A 13,689-nucleotide genomic window follows, 5' to 3' on the forward strand; every position below is an offset into this window, starting at 1 on the left:
CGCGAAGCAAGTGGGGGGGGGGGGGGAAGGTGAGGAGGGGGAACACGGCGCGTTCAGGGGAAGAGGTGGGGCTGTGGTAGGGATTTGGGGAAGGGGTGAAGTTGGGGCGGGGCCGTGGGCAAGGGGCACAAGCAAATACCCTCCCTCCCCCACCCCCTGTGGAGTGTCCTCTTTTTGAATGTTCAAATATGGTAACCCTAATATTTCCCCACAGTCAGGAATCAGCTACTAGGTATCAGAGGGGGTAAACATTTTTAAGTTTAAGGGGTAAAATGTAAGGGTCAATAATCGTTAAACAGAACGCTACATTGATAAATTGAAACAGTTTGCTCTCAAGGGAGATTTATTGCTCTTTTGGCTGCATTCTTAGAGGTTGGCAACCAGTCCCCCATCGCCACCACGTCTAAGAGCGCCATGGGATGGTGGGTCATATTTAATTCATTTTAAATTGAAGGTCAGAGAATAACATACGTTTTGCAGTGGTTAGTATTTCAAACATATTCTAACTCAGGCACAAACGCCACTCAATCATGCTGGTCACAGGGATGGTCCTAAAGATACGTTACTTGCCTTTTTTTAAAGCAAAGCAAAACTATGCAACACTGCTTCAAGCAAGTTGAATTTTGCAAGGCTACTTTAATATATATTTTAATGTGTGTTAATTCACTACATACTAAGAGGGCCACAGAAATTATTCCTACAGCAACAAAATGCTGTACAGAGAGCTGACATATACCCACAGTAACCTATTTTTCGTATAGCGGCAGAATTTCTTGCTGGGTAGTTACGCAGAGAACTAAGTGTTCAAACTCAGCAGGGGGCAGCATACATTGCAAAACTAAAAATGGGGTACTGCCATTTGCCAGGAAGGCTGTTCAAGGAGGCTGCATGCTGTTTAGAAGCCGCAGGTTGCAACTTTTGCTTTAAAAGGTGGCATCAGGTGGAGCCGGACCTCTCTGCCCTTCTGTCAGGGTATCACTGATGTAGTGCTCAATTTTAAATGCAGCCTTTAATCTCTGTGTTGCACAGTGAGCCTACAGCAAATATTTACAAGCAAATTGCTTCATGCTGTAGATTAGTGCCTGCAATGAGACATCTTTGCTAGTACTGTTTTAACCATTTTAGACAATCTGATCTGTGCTAGAAACAGAGTTTTCAGACGCAGCTATGCTGGGTTCTGTTGCAGTAATGTCATTACCGCTTTTAGCTACAGCAGGGAAAGCTCTCGAAACTGCTGAAAGAACAGTTTCTCTTGAAGTCTGTAGATTCTCTTGATGTCTTTGCCACTGGAGTGGGGCAGATGGTGCATGATCTTTGGCTCTTGATGAAACCATTTGGATTGGCAAATGGAGACGTGAAATGTTCTCCCCTGACAGACATAATGCCTCTAAGGTAAGGATAAGAGATATAAATTGGCATCATCTTGATAGGAGTGGAGGAGTTACAAGAAAAGGCTCCCTTTATGGTCTATTCTGCTAATAATGATTACTAACTTTGTGCCCTCTATCAATTACAGGTACAAATCACAGAATGCGTCTACTGGCTTTTTGAACACATGCAACATGTGCACCCACAAATCACGCAGACCGGACATCTGCAGCCTATCACTGTTCCTGCAGTTGTATCTGAAAAACCAGGGACTATTTTTTGAAAATTTGGCCCACAGTCTACAGCAGGCATAAGATAGGATAGGAGATCACCATATGGGGATTGATATAGTAAGGCAGGATTCCTGAAAACGCTCTCCAGTTCCACCATCCTGAGAGTCAGAGTAAAGCTCCACAACTCACAACTTTGCACATAGGACGGCTCTAGGCATGTTACACAGATGCAGGCGTGTCCACTGCTAGCGACAAGGTCACTGAACAAATAGTCACTCGTAAAAACTATAAAGAAACGAAAGACTAGGGGAAAAGGGATTACACTTAGACGAACTGTTTCACACAGATACGACAATGGTGAACTACAGTACATTGGATTTAGAAGAGGCAGGCAACCACCACATTTTCAGGGAGATGCACCAATTCAATAATACTTCTCATTCTTGGTAACTTTCAAAGGAAGCAGGATGGGAAAAGAAATTTAAGTCCACATGTCAAAGAGACAAAGCAGACAGGGTTGAGCGACTAAGAGGGCAGCACAAGTAGGTTTACAATGGCTGCAAGGCACACGACAACTGAACTCTCTAGGTTGAGTAATGTCAATTGTCTGTTAGCTAACAGACTAACTATATTTCACACTGTTCTGCCACCTTCCATCTCCAGAAGGATCTCAAAGTGACGGACCATCATTAATCTTCACATTACCTTTGTGAAGGAGATAAGTGCGTAATGGTAGAGGCAAGAGTAGAACTCATAGCTCCTAACTCCCAGCCCTGTGCTTTCGCCACTAGATGACTTTTCAGCCCAGAGACAAACTTAATATTCTCTACTGATATTAAAGATCTCCATTGTGCCATATGCAACAAATGTTAGTTCTCCAAACTGTATTTGCTGTATACAGCCATGGAGGAGAGTGAAAAGCGTATACAGTGAATATAAACAGCATTTACCATTCCCTGCTGGTACATAGTGTCAGTCACTTAGACTGGAGTCACCAAAGAGAACTATATTCCTGCTTTGCAGTGTTGCTCACGCTGATTATTTCTGAGCAGAGATTGTCACTATTGGCATAGGAAAATGAGTCTCAGCTTGATTTTGGTTTCTTCTAATTCAATATCATTTTGTTTGGTGTACTCTTTTGTTCTATTACGTGAAATGATATTTACAATTTGCTTCATCCCTAATAGCACATGGAAATCCACAGAAATGTTTCAATTCACATTGTTTTGTAGTATTATTTTACCGACATCACAGGAGTTTGTGAGGTTTAATAATCCCAAACCTAATTATAAAATTGGACAGATTTTTAATCTTAAAAGGGACTATCAGGTTAAAAAAAATCATATTGTTAACAAAACATACCCTTACCTGTATTATTTGTAACACACTAAAACTGAAATTTTTTAAAACTATTTTTTAAAAATATTTCTTCTGTTTTTTTTCCACTTCATGACAATGAAATCAGAATAGCCACTTTCACTTTTGTGTACCAGCCAAGTTTGCTTTCGGGTTCTAAGACACCTTCCCAACATTGCTGTGGTTGAACTGCAGACAGCATAGGGGAATGTGTAGTTAAAAAACTGTTTCTATTGGAATTTTTTTTTAAAGTCACAAACAATGTTCCCTCTAATTTTTGACAGGCCGTGTGTGCAAAAAATTTCTTCTGTGCGAACTGTTGTGCTTCTGTGCAAATTTTTGTGCGTGCAGTGTTTTGCTGTGTGCGCAGGGTTTAGGATCTGTGTGCGCACGCACAGCTTAGAGAGAACAGGGGTCACAAACACTTCTATCTGTGTTAGATTTTATATAACGTTATTTTTATAAAATCTAGATCTGGGGCAAATTGTCTGAGACTGAGCCTCTTTAAATGGTAGATTGTAGGAAATGCTGCAGAATCCCCATGCGCATCAGCTTTTACGATAATCACTGACATGATACACACACGTATTAGAAGAGTTATCCTCCCTTCTCCTATTCCTCCTCTCTCCACTGTTAGATATCCTCATACTCTCACTTTGTGTCATGTCTACAATTAAACCATAAGCACTTTGGTACTGGGAACTAAGTCTTATTTGTTCTATAAAGCACCTGACAGACTCTGTTCACTGTATTAGTAATAAACAAGATGTAACGTTACTAAGAATCCTGATCTGTTTCGATATCATGGCAAAGAATAGACGCACCACATCTGAGAAGGGAGAAAAGGGTAGCTAAAGAAGGCAGCCACCTTTACAGATGGAAAAGTCAAAACCTAAACAAGAGAACCCAGGTGACTGATCTCTTGTACATTGTTTAAGATAGAATGGCCAACTGTTACACTGTTCATCCCAAATGTGCTAGCTCAGCTTGCTAACAACACTGGTACAATATATCCGAAAACAAAAGTAATCATCATCATCATCTCCTCCTCATCCACAGCTCCCATTAGTATTAGTGAAAGCAAACAATTATAATTTGACATTTTGGTTAAAGGGTAACATTGTATTTATAGCATTGCTCACAATACAATTCTTTGAAATGGGGGATAGACCCACCCTGATAGATTGCTTTGTATGAATCAGTCTCTTATGCTGAACCAATTTGGCACAAGGTGTTTTACCATTAGCAATGACATCCGCTCTAGACAGAAGTGAATGAACCATACACACCAGAAGTTGAGGTGGTGACTAATCTTATCAAACTGCAATCCTAGCGAATTCTCCCATTTTCTAATCCACTAATGAATGTCTTTTATTCTGTTTTTAAACAAGATTTTTAAATGCAGAGAATGAGTCTGCTCTGGGGTTTTGTTCAGAACCATCAATAGGAGCTATTGTATCTCTCCTGTCTTATAAATGCACCCGCATTAGCATCCTGATAAAAAATGGCAGAAACAATGAAACATTATTGCAAATGTACAAAAAAGTGTGTACGCACCATAGTACTAGAATCAAAATAAAACACTGCACTTGGGCTGTTCTTAGGAACCAGCAGTTTTGCTTGAAATAAACAAAATTATAATGTATTTCGCTCTAAAGGCTTTGGGATCCAAAGTGCCATCTTCTATAAACAGCAATAAGGAAGCAATGTAATTAACACAGAAAAATCATTTCAGATCAGGTATTATGGTAAGCTACTATTCCAGCTTCTTCCAACATCATTCCTTTAAATGGAATACTGGAATTAAATGAAGATCAAAATGATTCAGTGTTCTTGCCTGGTCTTAAAAAGTGCCAGTCATAACTAGTACCGCAGTATAACACTTGCCACTGAAGGCATCTCTTCCTCAAACTAAGCAGAGAAACGCCCTGAATCAGGTCACCAAAACTAATTTCACTGATGACGCCATTTTATTACTTCTTCTGCTGCCATTTTAGTACCGTAGTTACTACATAATTTTCCAGAAAACTAAGCTGTGTGCTCTCCCCCCGAGCATGAAACTATGCTCAAATCTAGTGACAAGCGCACATGTACTTTTTCCTTTTTAATGGCCGGTAGGGCCGTGTTCTTACATCTAAAGGGCAGGAAAGCTCAACTCACTGTTACCCCAGAGGACCACACCTCAATTCTCCGCACTGATGGGCTGGGTCAGGAGCCTTGAGAGATTGTTTGAACTGAGAAACCAGTCACTGGAAATCTGTCAGCACCAAAGGACAGACTTATAAATGTAGGGGAACAGAGGGAGTGTGCAGCCACCATGCAGGAAGGCAGATTTCCCTCCAGTTTCCATTAAGAATCCTTAGACAAAATGGGCGAGCAAGGAAAAGGAAACAAGGCACAGAGGAGATAAGCACTCGATCTATTAACAATATCTGTGACGGTCTTACTCAGCATCATCATTAACGTGTCGCCAGACACAAGAACTCACTGAAACTGCAGAGGGAAAACTAGTTTCTTCCGAAATATAGTTAGAATCCGAGTGCTAACCTGCCAATTTGATTAATAAAAGATAGACCACTCTTGGATTATTACATGTCTCTCCTGGAACACTGTCAAGAGAAACAGTGTATTAGACGAACAGTCCGGTAATTAATACTTAACCAATCCCCTCCACGCCATTTCCCACATTTAATGTAATCCTTCCTTCGTTCTTAGCCCCTGCCACTCACTACCTCTGCTATAGAGACTGTATTCTTCTGTGATGAGCTGCCTGTTTCATTCTAGCATACAAACCCTACCGCTTCTGTGCAATACATGGGTGTCTGCAGCTTTTTAGAAACTGATCACGTTACTGATCGGTATTTGCATACATATTCTTCCACAGTTTTAGGAATATTAAAAAAAGTTGCATCTTAAAATTAAACTAAACATTTTACGTAAAATCTAATGGAAAAATTTGTATTCTCTCCCCCTCTTGCCCCTTTATCTAGCTAGCTCAACGCTTTGAGCTTGACACACTTCCCATTCTCAAACGAAATCATATACAAGGATTCTAAACACCATGCTCTCAATGTGTTACAGCAATCCACATTTACCTGTTTCCTGCACAATCCTTGGGAGTACTAGTAACCTTTCTTCTTGAATAAAAAAGGTAGAAGCGAGAGCCTTCCACCATCTAGCCATATTTTAAACGCCCATTGCTCGTGCACAGCAACGCCCATTGACAGAGGGACAACGCCTGGTTCAGAGAGACCTCGAAATACTGCCAGCATTGTAAATATGATAACCAAGTTAAAGCAGGATGCCAATACAGAATCAGAGAACAGACAGGTTTAGTTATTGCAGCACTTTCACAATGATATTTACTGCAACATTTTTACAGCCATTTGAAATCTTAATCAAACAACCCGACATGCAAAAGAAAACCTTACAAAAGTAAAATCCACTTTATTTTGCTCGCTCACCAATGAGCTGGATAAAGCTACAAAGAAAAGAGGCGAGGTTATATTGATTTCAGTTTCAAGAACTACAAGCGTTCTCTAGCACAATTTATACAAAACTGTGTTTTGAAACAATCAACAGTTCCAAAGTTATGCACTCTTAAATAAGCATTTAGGAAAGATTAGCAAAATCATCCAGACAAGTCAGAAAATAAACCTGGACCAGTTTGTCCATTATTCCAAAATATTTTAAATCAGAGATACTTGGTTAACACTCAAAGTGATTCCATCATGGCAGCATTTCCCCTGGAAAATACAGAAATCCTTTTTCCTTAGTGGAGACAAAGCTATTTTGAGGAAGAAAATTAAAATATACTAGGATATCTTTAAATGCTAAATTTAAACATCTCGTAGCCTTTAAAAATGATGTTTTCCTACCATATTGCCAATATATTCCATAAGCTAATCATTTAAAATTACTTATGAATGATTAATTGCTGATCATTACAATAAAAAAATACAGAAGTCAGTAAGAATATGCCTGTTAGAATTATACAATTATTATTTGAATGGTTATATATTACAATACGTAGTGAGAAAAGCCATATCTTTAATCATTTCCTACTGCAGTCAATGATATATTTTAATGCAAATGTTATTTATTTTCAGATCTACTTTACCTACGTATAGTATACGCCTGTGGTTTAAACTTTTTATACTTTGACCATTACACTAGTCTGGTAAGTACACACTGTAGACAAAAGGCTTCCATTTTTCTCCCGACTGTACTCCACCCTTGCTAAGGGACTCTCCTGATGTACAAGCATTATTTGTGTGTTACATTAAGAAGGCACATGAGCTTTAGGACTTTAATGCAAACAATATGCCAACTCCGGCTGCTGCCACTAGATTTCAGATAGAGTTCTATTATAGCAGAGCTAGTGCTAATTGTTAAAAATGGTGCCTTCGATATCTTCCATACATTAATTTACAAAGCTCAGTTGAACTCTGGCTCCCACCCACTTCAGACAAAGGAAAATAATTTGCAACACTGTACCAACTGCAAGGATAATTGAGCCATCTCCCACACAGGGTCAGTGGTGATGGCTTCCTCCATCTTTTCACACATGCAAACCACACATTTCATTGTCTTTTATCTAAGGAGTTAATTTCTTGCCCTACTGTTTCTGGGGTGAGGCTTCCTTAAAACAGGTCATCTTGCTTAGACAGAGAACTTTTTGGTCAAGCTATGTCAGTCCTTCAACATTTCTCTTTGCAGAACAGGTCACACATTTCACACTTAACAATAGAAAGGGTGCAGGACGTGTCATGTTATACACCTTGATACTCAGAGATGAATCTCCAAAGTGGGCTAATAATTCTCTATTGCCTTTACTTCTTAAGCACAGTTGTGGTCCCATCATGACACGTTTGATTAATCCACTTTTCACTGTAAAGGATGAATACAGCCTAAGCAAGGAAAAGCTATACTTTCATTTCCCATTCCAAAGACAGGCAGACAGGCAGAGTTGCTAATTAGCATGCAGTTTGAGAGTCTGTGAATTTTAGAGTAATAATCAGCTGATACTCACCCAACTAATCCAGGCCCCTAAGATAGATAGAGATAGAGATAGAGATAGATATATATATAGAGAGAGAGAGAGAGAGAGAGAGAGAGACACACACACACACACACACACACACACATATATAAATTTTTATTCCCTGAGTGGTTTATATTCCAATGATTTTGTAAGTTTAGCCCTGTTCTCACACACCCTATTACCTGAAGGGAATGGGTGAATCTAAAATTGAGAGAATCTATGTTAGTTTCTTTATGTGCTTAGTTAAATAACTAGCAAAAAGACAATATTGCCAAGTATATTACTTGGCTACTGAAAATGGGAAATACTTTGTATTAGAGCCTCTTTAAATTATTGTAATTTCTGTGCCAGATTTGAAACCCTTCCCCAAAATAAGGTTTAATGTGTCTTCTAAATAAATCACTAGTGCATTTGTAGAAACATAGGCGGTCTAGCAAAATTTCCCTAACTGATGTGTGTGTGTGTGTGTGTGTATGTTTATATTTTTTTTTTCCTACCACAGTGATACCTTAGAAAGCCATATTATAAACAGTGTCTTATCTTTTTTAAAATACTTCGGTAGATGTTTCATATTGTAGGTGAGAAAAACAGGAATAAACACACGCAAAAAGTTAAACTAGTATATTTCTCATTAAATTCAAACAAAAGCTACAATGTCAAAGATAATCTTTTAAAAGGCGACAATCAAGATCCAAAAGCCAACACCACACTGCCCCACCCTAGAGCTGTTCTAAAGGATACTATAAGACGAGAAAGGTATAGATCTTAAGGTTTCTCTTTGATTAGAAGGCTATTCCTCTGAAATGATCCACCTGGTCACAATTCCTCACCTACAAAATTTAAACAAACTATGGGAATATCCACAAGAAAAATTATTATACGAAACCTTAAAAAACAACTGTCAGCCTATTTAACAGTAAGCTTTTATCTTAATTTTTCTATATATTTTAAATATAGACAATCCTACCTGTGGATCACAGAACCGAGGAGTTACAAACCTGTTAACACTGGCTGTGGCTGCAATACTTCAAATGCCTAAAATTTGGGCTTATACAGCGGTCTCTTTCTGTATTAACGCTCAAGTTTTTTCATCTTTAAAAAAAAAAAAAACCTGCAAGTCCTGAAATGGCTGAGACAGTGAAGAGTCCAGCAAGACAATGAGAAAGCAGCTGCCTCAACTGCTGTACACCACTGCCCATAAAGCATCTATGTAATATTCCAGTGGTGCTTTATTCAAATTCTAAGGAAAGCATCAGTCTGAAACCAGTAACTGATGAGAGTAGCAGTTTATAGGTTACAGAAGGATATTTTATTGTTAATGGACTGTACCATGTAAGATTTAAGAAGGGGGAGGGACAATATCCGGGCAAGGGGAAAGATTCTACTGTGTTTTTTCCCCCAAGCCACTGCAATTACTCTGATGTGAATTTTTGATGACTTCCGACATCTTGCATGGTTAATAATCGTTTCAGCTGTCATGTTTAGACCAGGAAAATGCATTTGCTGCATTGTGATGCAGTGCTGTGGCCACAGATTGTAACACCAGTTGTGAAGCTATTCCCTTAACTGAGCAGCATGAATTTGCACATACCATGAGGCTGAAAAAAGTGGTAGTTAGATTTTACACAGAGAGCTTCTGCCATTTTAGACTTGCAGAATATGTTGAAACAACATATTTTGTTCATTTAATTTAACGGTGTATTAACTGGTGTCATTTTTTTTTTTATTAAAAAGAGCCTTGAGTCTTTATTGTTTTTATCTGTTTGGGTTATTTGGTGGTTAAAGATTTAGATACCGTTTAAATTACACTTTGGACTTAATTGTAGCTTTGAGTAGAGGTTATTGCATTGCAGGCATATACAGCCCAACAAAACTGTCAGCGACATGAAAATGCAGACCCTTTATTAACATACGTTTAGCTTAACTACCATTTTTCCACGATATTTAAACAATATATAATATTGTTATGATGAATCTGAAGGATAAAATATGCTGCTTATAGAAGAAGGAAAAATTTGTTAAAGTATTACTCTTTCACATACACCTTAAACATCAAATGAAAAGTAAAAGGTTATGTAAAATATCAATGTGTCTTTCATTGTCACCAAAAGAAAGTAAATGCTGCAAGCAATCATGCAATTACAGGAAGGGATGTAAAACAGCAGAGATGAAACCATGTTAAGAGCCAGTCACCCGATGATTAAAGTCAGGCCAGTATATTCCAGCAGTCAGGTGATGGTGCCATCATTACAGTGCAGAAAGCCAGAGAAAAATCGAGAAACGAACCACCCCCATCTTAAAGAAAAAAATTAGAAGCACCAAAGAACTAAGGAATGTATTTGTTGATCTCTAAAACACACCACCATGATGAAGTGCTTTACAGTTTGTGAGCGTACTGTTATCAGACGGCTGGATGCACACACTCAAACTGCATATTTAACGCACACAACCCATAACAATTCAGCTCCCTCCAACATTAACAATTTGTTGGTGCACAGAACTCTTTGAATTTTAAAGCTTTTCAACATAACCCTGCTCTAATCACACTTCACCATGCAGAAATTTTGCCAACCAAATGCAAATTTAATATGGTCTCTCAAAAAATCCAAGAGTCTCGGGCATCTGAGCTTTGTTTTTTTGAAGTATGAAGAACTAACAAAGCACCATTTTAATGCGCGTTAACGCCAAGTTCATATGCAGCACAGACATCAACATCAAATCAATTCACTATTTCCATTGTTTTATTCATTAAAAACAACTCTCAATGAGCAACAGAATGTTAGCAAAAACAGCAGCACCACAGAGATGTACAGTTTATTTCTAGGCAGCGAAGAAAGCTGGATCTCTGAATTAACACTGTACTACCTGTTTTGGTGGCTGTGTCATTTAATAGCTGCTATATTTGCAGAATGTGCTTTGTGACTCAGACTTATCAATTTGAGAGGCAATACTGGGCATCTCTAAGGCCAACTAAGGGGCTTCACAGTACAGAGAGAGGAAGGGAAAGGAGAAGGATACTTTTAAAGTATTTTTATAGATATAATCTAGTTCATTTATTTCTCCTCTTTATTTCAAGTGACTCAGTAACTGAGGGACTCTTGATAGTTCTGCACACTTCAGCAGCTCATCCTTTCTCCGGAGTAGGAAAGAAATGTAGTCTAGAGTACTGCATTCCCAACCCAGATATATAGCATTTTTGAAAGACTTGCCACCTGCCTAACCTACTCTTCAGAATTAGATGGTATAGTACCACGTGTTGGGCACGCGGATTGCTTTCACTTTATAGCCACATGCATGAAGGAGGAAAGGGTATTATTTAGATTGTAAGCTCTTTGGAGTAGGGGCTGCCTAATATTATGCATTTGTGCAGTGTCTAGCACAAAAGAGTCACGTTCTTGGCTGCAAAGGTTTTCTGTTACTTCTTGGCTATGTAAATTGCTGCAGAGTTATAAGTTACATTTAAGCTTTTATTTTAAAAATGTTTCATTTCTAGCTCTTATGGTTGCAAAGAAAGCCTACCTAATAAGGTGCACATTTTTGATAGTGTGGGTACTTAATCACTGCAACAGTTTACCAAGGATCATGGTGGATTCTCCATCATTGACAATTTTTAGATCAGGACTGGCTGTTTTTCTAAAAGGTCTGCTATAGGAATTATTTGGGGGAAATTCTCTGGCCTGTGCTGTACAGGAGGTCACAGTGGTCCCTTCTGGCCTTGATGGTCACAGTGGACCCTTCTGGCCTTGGAATCTAGGAATTACTGTAATGTAATGCAGAGTAACTCAATTCAGTGTTGCTTTCCCAAGTCTGCAGATATCTGAGAGCAATAGCTCTGAGGGATGCGAACTGCACCCATTCATCCTAAGAAAGTGGTAAAATCTGAAGCCTGGCGATCGCTTCACTTTTGATTACTTTAGTACAGTGGTTCCCAAACTGGGGTTCGCAAAATGTTACAGGGGGTTCTCAGGGAAAAAATTCCCTAATGGCAGACAGAGCTGTCCCTAGGTACCCCGGGCAGCATGGAGCCAACAGCCTGGAGCCCCTGGACTTCCAAGAGCTAAGAAGATCAAAGCAAGCATATCTATCACACTGAGGAAATTAAAACTTCAAGACTCCTTATAAGAAATGGAAAGGGAAGTGGATATATTTTGCTGTTTTTAAAATTAAATTGGCAGCTAGTATTGTTTTTAAAATTATTATGAAGAACAGGGCTTTGGAGCTGTGCTCCAGCTCCACTCCAGCTCCAGACAAAAACCTGCAGCTCCACTGCTCCGGAGCTGCTCCATGCCTCAGCTCCAGGCTCTGCTCCAAAGCCCTGATGAAGAACAAGTTTAAGCTTTGTTGTAACGTGTGTTGTTTGCCTGGACTGCTGCTTGTGTAGGAGGAACTCTTTGAGTTGGCTTCCTAAATCCCTTCATGCTGTTTCACATCTGATACTCCTTGATGAAAGATAGGAGCCTTGTTTTATAACAAGCTTATTCAAAGTGATACAAGCTACAAAAGTGAGCTCTTGGGTGAGTATTGCCATTTTCATAATGTAATAAAAATACTGTAATGATAAATAATAAATAGTGTGCAATAAGCATGTCATAAAAACGAATTTTATATTTCCACGATCACAGCTTTTATAATTCGTACTCTGGTAAAGGAGAAAATCCCTGGAAATACTCAATTTTCAGAGGGGGTTCGCAAGACTTGACATTTTTAGTGAAAGGGGCTGACAGGTTTTAAAGTTTGGGAACCGCTGCTTTAGTAGAAACATTCAGTTAGCATGCCTCTCGATCATTATTGGACATAGTAGCAGCTACTGTAGGGGCAGGTAGGAAAGTACTGTCAAGGGTTGTGGGGTCAGTGGCAAGGGGAGTTATGCACATCCTACTATAATGCACCATGTCCCAAACAGAGAGAGAAGCAAAAATAGTACAGAAAGGGTTATGAACAATTTTTAATGATCTATTCTAAGAATTTGTGAAGTGCACATCACAGTCATTTGGACAATCGGCATCTACAACTATATTCCAATAGGACAACTAAATGTTAACCTGCCTATCAGAGAGATGGAGTGAAGGAAGAGGTGTGTGTCTAAGGAACTCAACTGACTTCACCCTGTGAGGCAGGAAATCCCATGCAGGTCAAGCAGACTTTTAAATTATGGACATTATATGAACAGTTACTTTCACTTCCCATCTTCTTTTCTCGTATGTGCGTGCACGCCTGTTCTCTTCATCAGAGCCCACAAAAGACTTCCTCCCTCTCAAATGTACAGTTACATCTCTGTGGACAAAGGGATAGTTTCTTTCAATACAAACAGAAAAACAAAAGCCACTGCCACTTCCCGCCTTAAATTCAAGTAACTCCCTTAAAGCAACCTACTATACAATCACTGGGGCTTCATAGTAATCTGTGCTTCATTTCATTCACTTGAGAGAGTCTTCTGTGGGGAAATGAGCATGAAAAGCTCTCCTGGATCTTATATTAGCTCATGTTTGAGCATCTATATCTACAGTGTCTGCTATTATCAATGAGTATTAGACAGTGACAATCATGGGCATTGTTGGCAGTCAGTTAAAACAGTGGTAGGTAGCTTCCTTCCTGAAAATCTTTTTCCCGGTTAATCCAACTTCACAGTCGCACTGGTTTTGGTGAGTGACTTAAGGAATTCTCTCTCTCCCTCCCTCTACCAGGTTG

The 13,689-nt window shown here is 39.1% G+C and overlaps 1 protein-coding gene across 4 annotated transcripts in view; it reads right to left on the reverse strand.

The window, feature by feature from the left end:
* Positions 1-13,689, reverse strand: part of NUP93 (nucleoporin 93) — a 132,348-nt gene that overhangs the window by 67,227 nt on the left and 51,432 nt on the right. The window contains exon 1 of one of the 4 annotated variants that reach the window (XM_084644582.1): positions 9,000-9,019. The exons of the other annotated variants lie outside the window; for them this stretch is intronic. The gene's annotated coding sequence lies outside the window, so the exon portion shown is untranslated. Of the gene's footprint in view, positions 1-8,999; positions 9,020-13,689 lie in introns of those variants that run through there. 4 annotated transcript variants of the gene reach the window in all.

The sequence above is a fragment of the Lepidochelys olivacea genome (genome assembly GCF_965140295.1).
Source record: "Lepidochelys olivacea isolate rLepOli2 genome assembly, chromosome: 12".
Taxonomy (NCBI): Eukaryota; Metazoa; Chordata; order Testudines; family Cheloniidae; genus Lepidochelys; species Lepidochelys olivacea.